This window comes from Carassius carassius, chromosome 7, assembly GCF_963082965.1.
Source record: "Carassius carassius chromosome 7, fCarCar2.1, whole genome shotgun sequence".
Taxonomy (NCBI): Eukaryota; Metazoa; Chordata; class Actinopteri; order Cypriniformes; family Cyprinidae; genus Carassius; species Carassius carassius.
In genome coordinates this window covers 21,609,549-21,623,521 of record NC_081761.1, presented here as the reverse complement: position 1 = coordinate 21,623,521, position 13,973 = coordinate 21,609,549, and the positions used below count along the sequence as shown (strand labels likewise).

At 35.0% G+C, this 13,973-nt stretch overlaps 1 protein-coding gene and 1 long non-coding RNA gene across 3 annotated transcripts in view; one reads left to right on the top strand and one right to left on the bottom strand.

The window, feature by feature from the left end:
• Window positions 1-13,973, top strand: part of kcnq5b (potassium voltage-gated channel, KQT-like subfamily, member 5b) — a 122,405-nt gene that overhangs the window by 15,671 nt on the left and 92,761 nt on the right. The window lies entirely within an intron of this gene.
• The window catches only part of LOC132143723 (uncharacterized), a 303,135-nt gene that overhangs the window by 246,233 nt on the left and 42,929 nt on the right, over window positions 1-13,973 (bottom strand). The window lies entirely within an intron of this gene.

Sequence of the window (13,973 nt, the reverse complement as noted above, 5' to 3'; positions counted from 1 at the left end):
GCATTGGTCCTTTTCATGACTCAGAATCTCCTTTAACTAGATGCGCGAATGAGGCGAATTCGCGTCTACCGCGTCGCGAGACCTCCAGACGCATAAACGCGTCTTTACATTGACTTAACATTGAAATCATTTGCGCAAGACGCTCTATTCGCGTTTGGTGTGCGTTTGGTTCTTTTTCTGCTTGTTTGTGAGTTTTGTTACATCTATATTTTTTTGATTGTTTAATTCTTTTAAAATTAATAGTGTACATATTTGGTTAAAATCGATTCCCTATTTTCATTTTCGAAACCTTTTTGGTTGGTCCGATTGATTGTGCAATCAATTTTCGAGTGACAGCCCTAGATGTAATGCTAAATTTCTCCAAATTCAAAAACAAATTCATCTACAATGTGGCTCGAGGGTGAGCAACTTTTCAGAATATTTTCATTTATGGATAAACTATTACTTTAAGAAAAAACAAACAAGAAAATTAGACTTGTGTTGTCACACAAACAATTGACACCCACTAGTTTGTGTATTTTAAGTACTTTGTTTTTCAAAATAGTTTATGTCCTCTAATTCCCTTTCTCCCTTTGTTGAAGTCTGTATGTTGTTAAAGTCTTGTTTTTCACCAAGTTTGGTTTCAGATGAGAAAATAATTTTATAAGATGTGTTACAACAGACATGCTGGGTGTAATTGTATTTTTCATGATTGGGTGGAGAACAGCATTTGAAGAACATTTGTCATCAATGGCATTCACACTGGTGGCTGCACATACCCCTCACTACTACTTTCTCCTACATATACACACACACACACACACACACACACATGCATGCACGCTCAAAACACACACTGGTATTCCTATCATTATGGGGAAATTCCGTAGACATAATTGTTATTATACTGTACAAATATAAGTGCTTATTCTTTTCTACTTTTAACTGGCATAACTGATAAGAGATGTGGAGGATCATTGTCAGTTGTTGTCCCTATCTATTATTATTGATTTTCTCAAATAATTGTTGCAGCCTTAGCATATACCACATGCCCAGAGGCGCCATGCACATTTAAAGTGAGTGGGCATGTGTCATATCATCAGGTGCTAAAATCAAATCTGCATTTGCTGGCTGGCGCTGAGCCAGATACAGATGCGTTTTTACAGCACTGAGCATTATAACCAATCACAAACAATGCTGTTGAGCTTATAAGTGCATTGACCAATCAGAGGTGTTCAGATGAGTCATCGCTAAAATGCCATTGTTTTCTTCATTTGCTTGCTGCTTGAATACCTCTTTCTGCTGAATTCTCTCGTCAGAAACAAAATATGTGTACTAATCTGTAAGATATGAATTTTATAGTGTAAACAGTTTCAGTGATTTTAATGGGAGTTTTTGAGAGTGCTTGAACTAGACTGTCAGTGAAAATGTTCTTTGATAATGTAAATGTTCTTTTCTCCCTTTATGTACAATGAAATTGTAGTAGCCTAACTTGCAATTTCTTATTCAATTTAACTTTCAATGTTAAATGCACATTAAATATAAACTTAAAAATATGTAATGTCATGACATCTATACAGTATCTGTTGTTAAGTAAACAGACAGGTTTTTATGCATGCATAGATTACATTATTAGGTTACTTTGTCTTTGACCCATCAGTTGTTAAAGTCCTAGTGTGTCAAGGCACTGATTCAGAGATCGCCACAGCAAATCAGTAGCAACTGTTAACAAGGAGCTTTCATTACTGCCCTAATTACAGAGGGACACCCAGCCAGAGTGGGCGGTGGGCAAGAGAGACAGAGACGGAGTGTGTTTTAGAGGAAAAGAGAGAGGGGGGGGGGGGGGGACTGGGAGGATGGCATGAGACTGGCAGAGATTAAAAATATTCCTGACCCCGTCATCGGCCGGAGGCCAAACATGTGATCATGTGACAGCAGCTGCAGGGGCACCTCCAGCACGGCTGGACTCTCTACAGCTCTCACACTGATACCTGCTCTTCTTCTCCACTGTTTTTTTTTTATCTTGCCCTTTATCTTTTGTTAATTTTCTCTTTTCTCTTTCACATTTCTGAATATGTCTCAGAGTGGCTTTACCACCCTCTTTATTTTTCTTTATCTGCTTTTATTTCTTGATTCAAGTCTATTTTGCATTTACTTGCAGTTTCTGAAGTTTCTGTGTTGCTCTAATTTAGCACAACGACAATTATTTATGTGAATAATGTATGAGTGTAAAAGAGAGAGTGAGGGTGATATGTGCTTTCTGAGGATGGCCTGCCACCGTTTCAGTTTGTATTATTAAGAATAGTCAGTTACAGTACTAAGTACAATAATGATACTGTAAAAGAAATCAATATCAAAAGTTCCATACAGGTATAATGTAGTGGTTAATATTAATGTTGCATACTGATTATATGTACATATACTACCAGTCAAATGTTTGGAATAGTTAAGATTTTTAAATGTTTTTAAAAGCCTTTCTCTTCACCAATACAGTAAAAAAATAATCATACTGACATAACATTAAAATTTTTATTAACTGTTTTCTAGTATAATCTAGTTATTCCTGTGATATTAAAGCTCAGTGTCACATGATCCTTCAGAAATTATTGTAATATGCTGATTTGTTGCTTAGGTATGGTGCTCAGTTATTAATAATGGTTCCTATTATCAATGTTGAAAACAGTTTTTGCTGCTTAATATTTATTTAAATACCACTTACGGGGCTCTAAACTGCAACTAAAATGGTCGCATTTGCGACCATAAAAATTTATATTTAGTGAAGTTTTAGCTTTTGTCACCACTGGTGACTAGGCCTATGGATTTACAGGTACGTTATCACTTAAAACGTGCATGTAATGCATTTTTTCCTGATTGTTTTGCCATCACATCTTTTGTTATGTTCGCACATTAAACTGAAACGATGCACATCAAAGTTTTGGAAAAAACTGATGAACACCTGATAAACACAGCTCAGTTGAGCAGCGCGAGAGAGAGAAATGATGGAGACTTGAAGAGAGTGCAGAAAAACAGCGTTTATTTCGTGCACAACTTGAACAAACTACAACAGGTAAAGCTGTCAGCTGCGTCAGCTACAGCTGTCAGCAACAATTCTCTTTTATAATCATTAATAATATGGCTTCTTAACAAGATCTTGTGTTCTGTTAATGCGTGGACTTCATTATTTGAAGCTCCCTTGCAGTTCAGTAATTGCAAAAAGATTTGTGCTTTGTTACTTTATAATTAACAAAGTGTCAGCTTTAAAATTATTCTTATTATTATTCAGTTTTGGCGCTCTATAATGTGGCAGGCACGGTCTCGAGTAAGTACCTCAGTTTAAGCAGCACATGAACCTATCATACCTTTCTCTTTACTGTGGAAAACATGTAAAGCTTGTAAACATTGCAACGTAATATATTTTCACCTCAATAACAATTTTGTTTCCATAAGCTCATAAGTCAGCTAGAATTGTATTTATTTATATTTATTAATATTTATGCGCTGTTGCATTTTAATATTTTTACTTAACCTTTTGTCTGTGATTCAACTACTATAAAACTGCATTTTACTACTTAAGAAAAACAGGCTGAAAGTGTGAAAGACATACACTCTTAAAAATAAAGGTGCATAAAAGGTTGTTCACAGAACCATTGTGACCCTGAAGCACAAAAGCAGTCTTAAGTCTCTGGGGTTGTGTGGGTCAAAATTATTGATTTTTCTTTAATGCCAAAAATCATTAGGATATAAAGTAATGTTACATTAAGATATTTTGTAAATTTCCTACTGTAAATATATCAAAACTTAATTTCTGATTAATAATATACATGGCTAAGAACAACTTCAAAGGCGATTTTCTCAGTATTTAGATTTTCTCGCAACCTCAAATTCCTGATTATCAAATAGTTGTATCTCATCCAAATATTGTCTAACAAACCATACATCAATGGAAAGATTATTTATTCAGCTTTCAGATGATGTAGCCTATGAATCTCAATTTAAAGAAATGATAAGACTGGTTTTGTTGTCCAGGGTCACAATTTTTGGTTCCACAAAGAACTATTCAGTCAAAGGCTCTTTAAAGAACCATCTCTTTCTGACCTTTTTATAATCTGAAAAACTTTCTTTCACCAAAAAGAACCTTTTGTGAAACATAAAGCTTCTTCAGATGTTAAAGGTTCTTTATGGACAAACAAGGTTCTTCTATGGCATTGTGGCCTTTATTTTTGAGAGTGTTTTACAGCATTTACACGATGCATTGATGAGGAGCCCAAACTACTCTCACTGGCCAAGTGATGATTATGGTCCATGATATGGTACTAGAGATCGACCGATACGGGTTTTTCTATAGCCGATGCTGACGTATAGAGGTCAGGGTCAGGCGATGGCCGACATGTGCTGCCGATTTTTAGGGCCGATATCTTGAAGTTTTCCCCTTCATTTGCATGCTGAAATGTCACACTAATAATAAGTAGATGCACAACATTTCTAAACTTATCATCATTTATTGAGCACTGACTTGAACCATCTCTCGAATCTTAAGTTTGTGCACTGCACTGTATTAAAATAAAACATGTATCCAAAGTTAACCAAACAAATCAATAAACTGACCAAGTATTAAATATATAAAACAGGTAATATATATATATATATATATATATATATATATATATATATATATATATATATATATTTTATTTATTTATTTTTTTTTTTTTTTTGTACCACAAGCCATTAAGGCGTTAAATCAATTAAAATAAGCTATCTGTCCAGCTGGCAGGGTTAGACCCAAGGGTATTTTTATTTGTATGTATGTATTTAGTGTTTTGTAATGCATCGTATTGTTTTTGTTATATGTTTGTCATGTAATGCCTTGCGATTGCGCCGCAAACCCAATTGCCCCACGGGGACAATAAAGTTCTTCTACTACTACTATATATATATATATATATATATATAATTCAATCATTTACATAAAAGTTTTAGAGCATTTATCAAGTATATTTCAAGTTTGTTGGAACATAAATGTAAACTTAAATATACATTTAAATAAATACAATTTTAGAAATAAAAATCAATTGAACTGAAAAAAATAAAAAAATAAATATATAAAAAATAAATAACAGTAGTGCTGCAAACACACTAGCAACCAGCAACATTTGTGTTTGGTATAAATGAAACAGAACATCTAAAGTGCATTCTAATTTCAAACTTACATCGCAGTCTGTTCATTATTAAAATAAAGTACAGTCAACCAAACATTTAAAAGGTTACACTGGTCAGTTTAAATAGACCGTAGTATACCTGTCCACTCTGCTTTTATGCCAAGGACGTTTTTGCTCATGTGAAGAGGGTGATCTTTTCCGTCTAGTTTACAATAAAAAAATATTATAGTTTAACATTCAGATACTTTGCGAATATGGAAACATTTGGATATGTGCAGAACGAGACGTGAGCAATAACCTCCAAATACATCTAGTCAAACCCGCGCTCGCTCGTCCTCCTATGGATTGGATCATTTTTCGGATCAGCAAAAAAAAAAAAAAAAAAGGCCAAAACAAATAAACATAGGTTTTGTCTTTTTTTTATTAACATTAAATTATTATAATAAAGTATATGAAATCAAATTAAAGTGCACATGGCATAATATCTTCTTTTTAACATAATAGCCCGACTTCTCATCTTCCAGTCTGCTGTGATGAAGTGAGCAGTTATCGTCACAGAGCTCTCCGTCCCCCTGGACGTCCATCCTTCTGTCGTGAGCGCAACAGAGGATGCTCGGAATAGTTCATCCACAACTTTTTTCTTCTCCTGTTCATAAAGATCTGGCACAATCTTTTCACTCTAACCTCTTTCCTTCATCATTATATCTGACAGGGAAGCCAAAATGCACTCAAAAAGCTCCTCCGTTCCTCCACTCGCCATGACCACTGAGTGTGGACTGAACATGCGCAACTTTTTTTTTTTTTTCATAAATCAATCCCGGGGTCACGTGTGTGCCGAACCGAAGATATTGATCAATGATGATCCGTTGCACCACTACTATAGTGTCATTTGAAAACATTGCAGTTTTAAAATTCACCGTTCTGGGCAGCTCCAGGACAGCTGTCTCTCCGAGGTCAGAGTAACGTCACTCTGCAGTGTTTGTTAGAGCTGCCAACTTCTCCACCCCATTTACAGAGTGAAATTCTCTGACTAGCTTTATCTCCCAGGACTGTTGTTGAATCTTCCAAAAGTTTTGGCTTGGGGTGCTTCACATGCTGCAGCAGCAGCACTTTCCACCGCACCAATAACACGGGGCTGCCCGCAGATGTGCCTGACTTTAAATCGGCACTACTAAACACGGATATCGGCCGATGCCGATATATTAAAAAATGACAAATATCGGCCCGATATATTGGCCGACCGATATATCGGTTGACCTCTAATTGGTACAGATTCTGTGTAATAAACAATGTGTGACTATATTTCAAGTTGAAAAATACATTTAGTTCCCACTTTAAGTGAACCTTAGTTCCCAGGTCACCTACAAGATGGATTAAAATGCTGATAAAGTCAAGAAAAGATGAGACATAAACACATGACAGTATGATTGAAATGTTAAAATGTTTAATAATAATAATTAATATTTTTTTATATAATAATATTTTTTTTATAATAATAATACAATAAATAAAACATGTTTATTCTGTGGCACCTAAAAAAAAATATGAGTTTGGCATATGAGTTTTTTTTTCTTATAGGAGCAAGTGGCTCCTTACTTGTTTTTTTGTTTTTTGTTTTTTTGGTTGTTTTTTTGTTTTGTTTGGAGATCTGACTTAGTGGCTGAGGATTTTGACTGAAGTTTCCATTATAAAAATACAACAATTACTCTTAGTCATGCAATCCACTTTTAATGTCTGATGTGGATGTGTGTGTGTGTGTGTGTGTGTGTGTGTGTGCAGGTGTCCACTTGTTTATGTGCACGTGTGTAAGGGAATTCATGATTGTCTCTCGAGAACTGATTTAATTGGAAACCAGGAACTGAACTGAAGAAGAAAATTTCCTCAATGTGTTTCCATGTTTTCGGCCCTAGTGAGCTGATGAGCTGATCGTTCTAGATCTGTTCCTTTACATTGTGCTTATATCAGCAGGCAGAGCCTGATGAGAGAGAATCGCAACTGTCCTAAAAAACAAATCATCATGCACTGACCTGAACGGACACCCTGTTCCCTCTACCACTGAATGAAAACATTCACACACACACACACACACACACACACACACACACACACACACACACACACACACACACACACACACACGCGCAGAGAGAGAAATGCTTGGCTATTAATGAATACATGAATGATAGAATGGAATTAATGAAAACATGAATGAAAGGATAAATCATTAAATACATAAAGAAATCATAGGGTTTGTGCTTTGGTGGTATACAAGTTGCAAATAACACGTTGTTTAAGATATACATTTATTCATGGAATATATAAAAAGTTTTCACCATAGAAGATTTATTTGTAGTGAAAAGAAGTTCAACAATGAAATAACATCCATGAAATAATTTATAAATGTTCCTAGCAACCAGTAGCCACTAACGACTTTAACCACTGGCAACAAGGAGCGACAAAATCACTGGCGATGTGAACTGGACTTCACACTGAAAAAATACCTGCTTGAACTTGAGTGTTCAGCAGAAAGGTGCAAACACGGAAATTTATAATAATTTAAGAGTGTGAATAATCATAATTGAAAGCTTATTTGTAAACTTAATTATTTTGATCGTTAAGACAAGGATCGGCAGCCCTGGGTGTGATTGGAACTTTCTGTTCTGAACTTTCTGTTTTGATCTTTGTGATCACTCTCCAGGCAATAATAAATATATGTTTATATAACTTGGAACCAAAATTGATTAATTGAAATACATTTTGTATGAGACGTGTTTCAATCATTCATTTTATGAAGACTATAGTACTGTATGTTTTTCTCTTCAAAGCTGTGCTGATGTAATATTTTTCATTTGTATTGATTTCTTTTTAAATCGGGGATCCCTTAACTCTAATGCATCCTTCCATTGGCTCTTCAGTTCAAAACATTGGTCTTGTACTAACAAGATGCAATTTGTTTTTGAGAGATGATAAAGCATCCCATTTATATTTTCTTTATAATTATTTTTTATTTTTCCCCTTCCACTTATTTACTTAAGATTTGTTTATTTTGTAATAATTTTACTGTCTTTTGTTTTCCCCTCCAAAAAAATTCAACATGACTCACTCATCTGGTAACTATGAGACCATAACCACACCTTATTATCAGTCTATGATGGCTTTTCTTATCCCTGTCCATCAATGCAAAATTGCATCTGGTGCATATACTTGAGCATTTGTTTTATGTCTATGAGTGTCGGTGGGTGTGTGTATGTGTGCTTAGCAACCCTCTATTATTCGTGATTGCTTGCTATGAGGCGACACATTTGAAAATGTCACTCAGATTTTGGCTGTCATTGCATTTGAATGGGCGGTTATGTAAATGCATTATGGGATGTGATTTAAAGTGGCTCTTAAATGGGGAAATGGGAAATTGTATCTGTAGGAGAGAGAGAGAGAGACTGTAGAGAATACTGTATATGTTAAAAACAGCCTCAATGTCACATACTCGCCTCTGATAATTTAGTTATTAGTAGTGAAAAGAACCTCAAGCCTAATCAAATGGTATATGAAGTGAAAATGTTTATTTTTTAAAAAGTCCATTGTGAAAAACTATGAGTGTGTGCACTTGTTTGTCTGTTTTGGGGCTTATTGAATAAGCAGACTTGTATGACAGGATTCAGTGTGTGTGTGTGTGTGTGTGTGTTTGTTTGCCTTTATAGTGTTCTTTAAATTTGTCACAGAGTTTTAGTATCATCATCTAAATGCTAAAAAAACATAAGTACATGTCTCTTGTTTAGTGCCTGGAGGTGTATCTGACAAGTCCAATTACAAAGCAATTGCTTTTGCTGTCAAATGTAGAGAACATTTAGGTGTATACTTGAATATAACTGCATGAAATGGCAGCAATAGGAACAATGCAGTTTTGCCTACAAAGTTAGTATCACCTCCATACTTTAATTTGTTTTGAATACTTTTTTCCATATTATTTAAAACAAATAGCCTTGAATAAACAATCTTTGCTGTCAATGAATATTGTCATGTCAGTCACAGTCCTGATGTTTATGTCATATTACATAAGGATCTAATCTGGGTTTAGCCAACAGTCCCCACAACACAAATGGCTTAATAAAAAAATTAATAACCCTACGTACTGACCTCATAACTTGAGCAGACAGAGGTGAACTTGACATTATTTTTCTTCTCTTGGATCTCAGCCCTGCTTTTGCCTCTGTCTGAATATTACTGACTAACATCATATTTGAAGGGCAGTCATTTGTTTATTTCTAAACAGAAATATACAATTGTATTACCCCTGTCTCACATGGTGTTCTTCAGGGCTCTGTGTTGGGTCCACTTCTTTTTAAAAATGCTTCCTCATGCATCATGGCTTTAGAATTTACAGCTTTGCTCATGATACTCAAATCAGTTTCAAGTTGTTGCACCTAATATTTTTTTTCTACCTCCTTTATTGTTTTTGTGTCTAATGTCTGTTATTTTCTGATATATTGTAAAGATAATCCTGTAAAGTAATTTGACAAAGGCACTATATAACAATAACAATTATTATAATAATGATTTTATGCACATTTGAAAACATCAGAATATAGTGGAAAGTCCCCATCATGACAGTGAAACACATGTATCATATGTGTGTGCTGTAGTATGCACGTGTCAATGGGTAATATGCTGTCCCTAATTGTGCTACTGTGTGGCTGTCTGTTAAGAATGGAGGTTCAAAGGGAGCAAGAGACCCTAAGGCAGTATTAACATCTGTGGCCATCTTGAGCCCTCTTAGATGCCCACACAGTGTAGACTCATACAGTATTTATACACACACACAAACATTTCCAAGCATGACATAAAGACAGACACATGATCATCAATCACTGAATATAACAAAATGTTACTGGTATGACAAGTAATACCATAGTTCATTTATCATTTTCTGTGGTTTACAGTAAACTATGCCCTAAGGAATGCTGCAGTCTTTCAGCTGAAACATTAATGATAGTAGTTCAGTCAAAGAGGTTTTTTTTTTTTTTTTTTGATGGGATGAATGGAGTCTTTCATTCGCCATGTTAATTAGATATGCAGAGTCATCCTTGGATGATGCATTTAAAGGGGTCCTACCATGAGAAATCAAAATTCCCTTGATATTTTCATATAAAAGAATCCATTGTACTACAAAGGTATACTGTAACTTTCGGAATCCAATGTTTCTTTTCCAGTAAAATACTTCTCATTAAAATAAGGCTGAAAAAATGAATTAATCTAACATTCAAATAGCTTATTTAAGTATAAGAAAGATTATGGGAAATAATCATAAAATTAAATCATTAAAATTTTTGGTGGAAAAAGAGAATGCAGTTGCATACAATATATTGGAATGAATTATAAATACAGTACAACACAGATCCATATATGGACTTCATATGTTTCTCTCTGTACAAATGATTATATATTGTACTGGTGTAATACAGACTGTACAGTGGTGATTGTAAATGATTTTGTGCTGAGAAATACAGTCTTTAAGCTTGCAGGAGCTTGTGAAGCTTAGAATGAACCTTATACTCTCCTCACCCACACATACTGGTTCTCAAAGAATTTCCTGCTAGCTCATGCAAAAAAAGTTCCACTGATGCTAAGATGTCTCTTACACACAAGCAAACAGTTTTCTTTATTTTCTTTCTCATTTCTTTTCCAATGTCCAGTGGCTTAAATGTGTTCAAGCATGAAATAAGAGTTTGTTTGCTCAGCTGCCCCGCAGGCACCCGTGTGGTGGACAAATAGAGGAAGCATTTCTTTGGTGCTTTAGTGGCTTTTGCATTCAATCAAATGATCCCATGACCCATGATGCTTGCAGTTGTGTTTACTTTAGTATTTTTTGTGAAGCATCACTACGGACAAATTAGTTGTTATGTAAAGGGAGGTTTAAGGATGTTATGCTGACTTACAGTTGATTAGAAATTAAGTTTAGTCAGATGAGATAAGTGGAGGAAGTTACAGAGAGCAAAGCTGGGCTAAGATAAATTGCATTTTAAAAATTGAATCTTAGTAAACATGAATTTAGTCGTACTGAGTATTTGTTAAATATGTGACCCTGAACATACTATTGCAATAATTACATTAAGAAATTGTATAGCAGTTAATTTTTAATTATTAAAATTTTTCTCTATTAACTTCTGTGCTATTGTGCATTTTTTTTACTTTTCATGGGTAAAATCTAGTCATTTCAATAGTAGTCCACATAAAAATTCATTTGAGGGAACGATTTAAGTTGGTCATGTAAAAGCTGCTTGCTATTAAAAAAGTGACTTATGTGGTCTCTGTCTGTGCTTCTTCTGCAAACAGCTATAAAGAGAAAATAAATCCAGTTCACAGAGACAGATCACTACATACTTACCAATAGCTTATTGAGATATGTTTTTTTTTTTTTTATATATATATTGTGTTTTTTTGGGCTAGGCCAAATTTTTGAAAACTGTTTAATTTTGCAAAAACCTGAGTAAAACAAACATTTTCTGTAATTCGACAGTAATATCATATTTAAAAATATTCAAATTAATATTTTAGTAATATCATATCTAAAAAATATATTACTATTAAATGTAGCTGAGCATCCACACAGGTGTTAGGGTGCTTTCACACCTGTAGATTTCTTTGTTCTGAAACAGGGATTAAAATTATTACAATGTTGCTTTTTATTCTTGGTGCGTTCCACTTTCACATGGCAAAGTTTCTGAACGGACCAAAATTGTTACTACAAGTCACATGCTAGTAAACTGTCCTCGCAATGGTCAAAGTTCCATGGTTTATTTTCCAGTATTACGCTCATAGCTTAAAATGTTACTGTTACTACGAAGACGAACAATAAGACGGCATTATAAAATGTTAAGGCATGATTTCATTTTGAATGGCGAAGATGTGCTCACCCACAAAAATCACCTGCATCCCAATGTGCATACTATCCATCCTAATTTCTATATGATATTAGTAATTTTCAATACTATATAGGTCAGACAGGGTGGATAGTATGCACATTGGGACGCCTGGACCGTCTACTGCTTTTCCCAGAACTTACGTAATTACCCATCATACCTTGCATATAGCCTGGTTCGTCGGTCTGTTGCATCGGATTGCTTTCTCACTACAACCGAACCACTCCAGAATTCATTTTTAATCTAGCTGAGACCACTTCGTTCTCAGACCGATTGTTTTGGCGAGGATCCGAGCATGATTGCCGTGTTCACATATGCCCAAACAAACTGAGCCAGGTTGGATACGCGCCAGGTTCCGAAACAAGTGGCCAGGTGCGAAAACACCCTTGGTCTTTCAGTATCATTAGCATCTATACAAAAGGGGAAATAATTTCATTCTGTAATGAACACATAGACCATATAACAGCTTGTACTGAATTCTAAACATTAGCGAGCCAGCATTCTTGTGTTGTAAAGAAATTTTACAAGGAATCATTTAAGAAAACATTGTATTGTGCCACATGTTTGTGTTTTTTAGGTCACTGTTTTAAGAGTAACAGAGTTTGCTTAATGGGTGGTGAAAAGTTTTGTGTTATGGAAGTTGATCTGAGACATATGAAGTGTTTTGTTAGTTTTAGTACATTTTGGATGTTCAGTTGACTGTTGTGCCAAACTGAAAATTGGTGTGTGTGTGTGTGTGTAAGAGGTTTTGTGATGTACAGGAATGAAAACTTAATCCGTCTTTTAATAGGAAATCCTCAGTAGCTGCTGGTGCAGCTGACACACACTCTTACGCAGACACTCTGACACATTCTCACACACTCTGGCAGCAGAACACAGCATGTCAGGAAACTGTAATTAGTTAAGATATGAGACTAGTGGCCATGCTTAAGAGAATTAACTATTCAAAATATCAATTGTATTGTTGCATGATGTCATTAAATGCACACATCTAAGGTTATAAATGGCCTGAGGAGTTTTGAAGTTTCTTCAGCTGTGGCAGATCATGGTCAACAGTAATTATTGTATTCCGGTTAAAAGATCCCCAGCTTCCCTCAAAGGGGCTCTGGCATGGATTAAATTAGATATTGCCAATTTAAATGATTATACAGTGGAAATGACCTCTATTCCTTCTGTCTACCTTAACGCAGGACAACATTTTAGCAAAAAAACTTCATTCCTGTAAATTCCAATGGGTTAAAGGAGTAGTTTCTATAAAACATATATATACTTTCATCAAATACTCATTCTATGTAATTCCAAACCTGTATAATTTGGCTTCCTGTGTGGAACACAATAAAAGATATCTATAGAATGCTTCTGCTTTTTTGGTTTAGAATAATACTCAGTAGTTTATATAAATGAATGCATTTAGGTTGATTAAGCAATATTAAAGGATATTTTTTATTTAAAGCCAGGTCATTTTTTTCAGTGTACTGACAAAAAGATGTAAAACATTCTTAAAATGTGTACTTTTGAGTTTTGTGAAAAAGAAAATCACATAAGTTTGGAATAGCATAAGCTGAGTAAATGATGAATCTTGTTGCTATTGTAGTCGGTCAACATCATTACAGCACAGTCGTGACAGGCGTGCAAGGTGGCTTTTTTTGTCTTGTAGGAGACATGCTGTTTACAGCGATACTTGGTGCATTTAATTATAAGCTCTTTACTAATCTTGGCTTGCTGCAGACTCTGCCAACTGAGGCATCAGACAACCAACAGCACAATGTGAGGCTCTTGGAGAAAAACAGGATAGCTTTGACAGAATAACCAGATGTACAATGGATGCCCATTCCTTTCATGTTTTAGTGCCAGATCAGCAGGGGCTGCATTTACCCTTTCAGGCAGGTGGTTGTGGTAAAGAATGTTTTTTAACAGT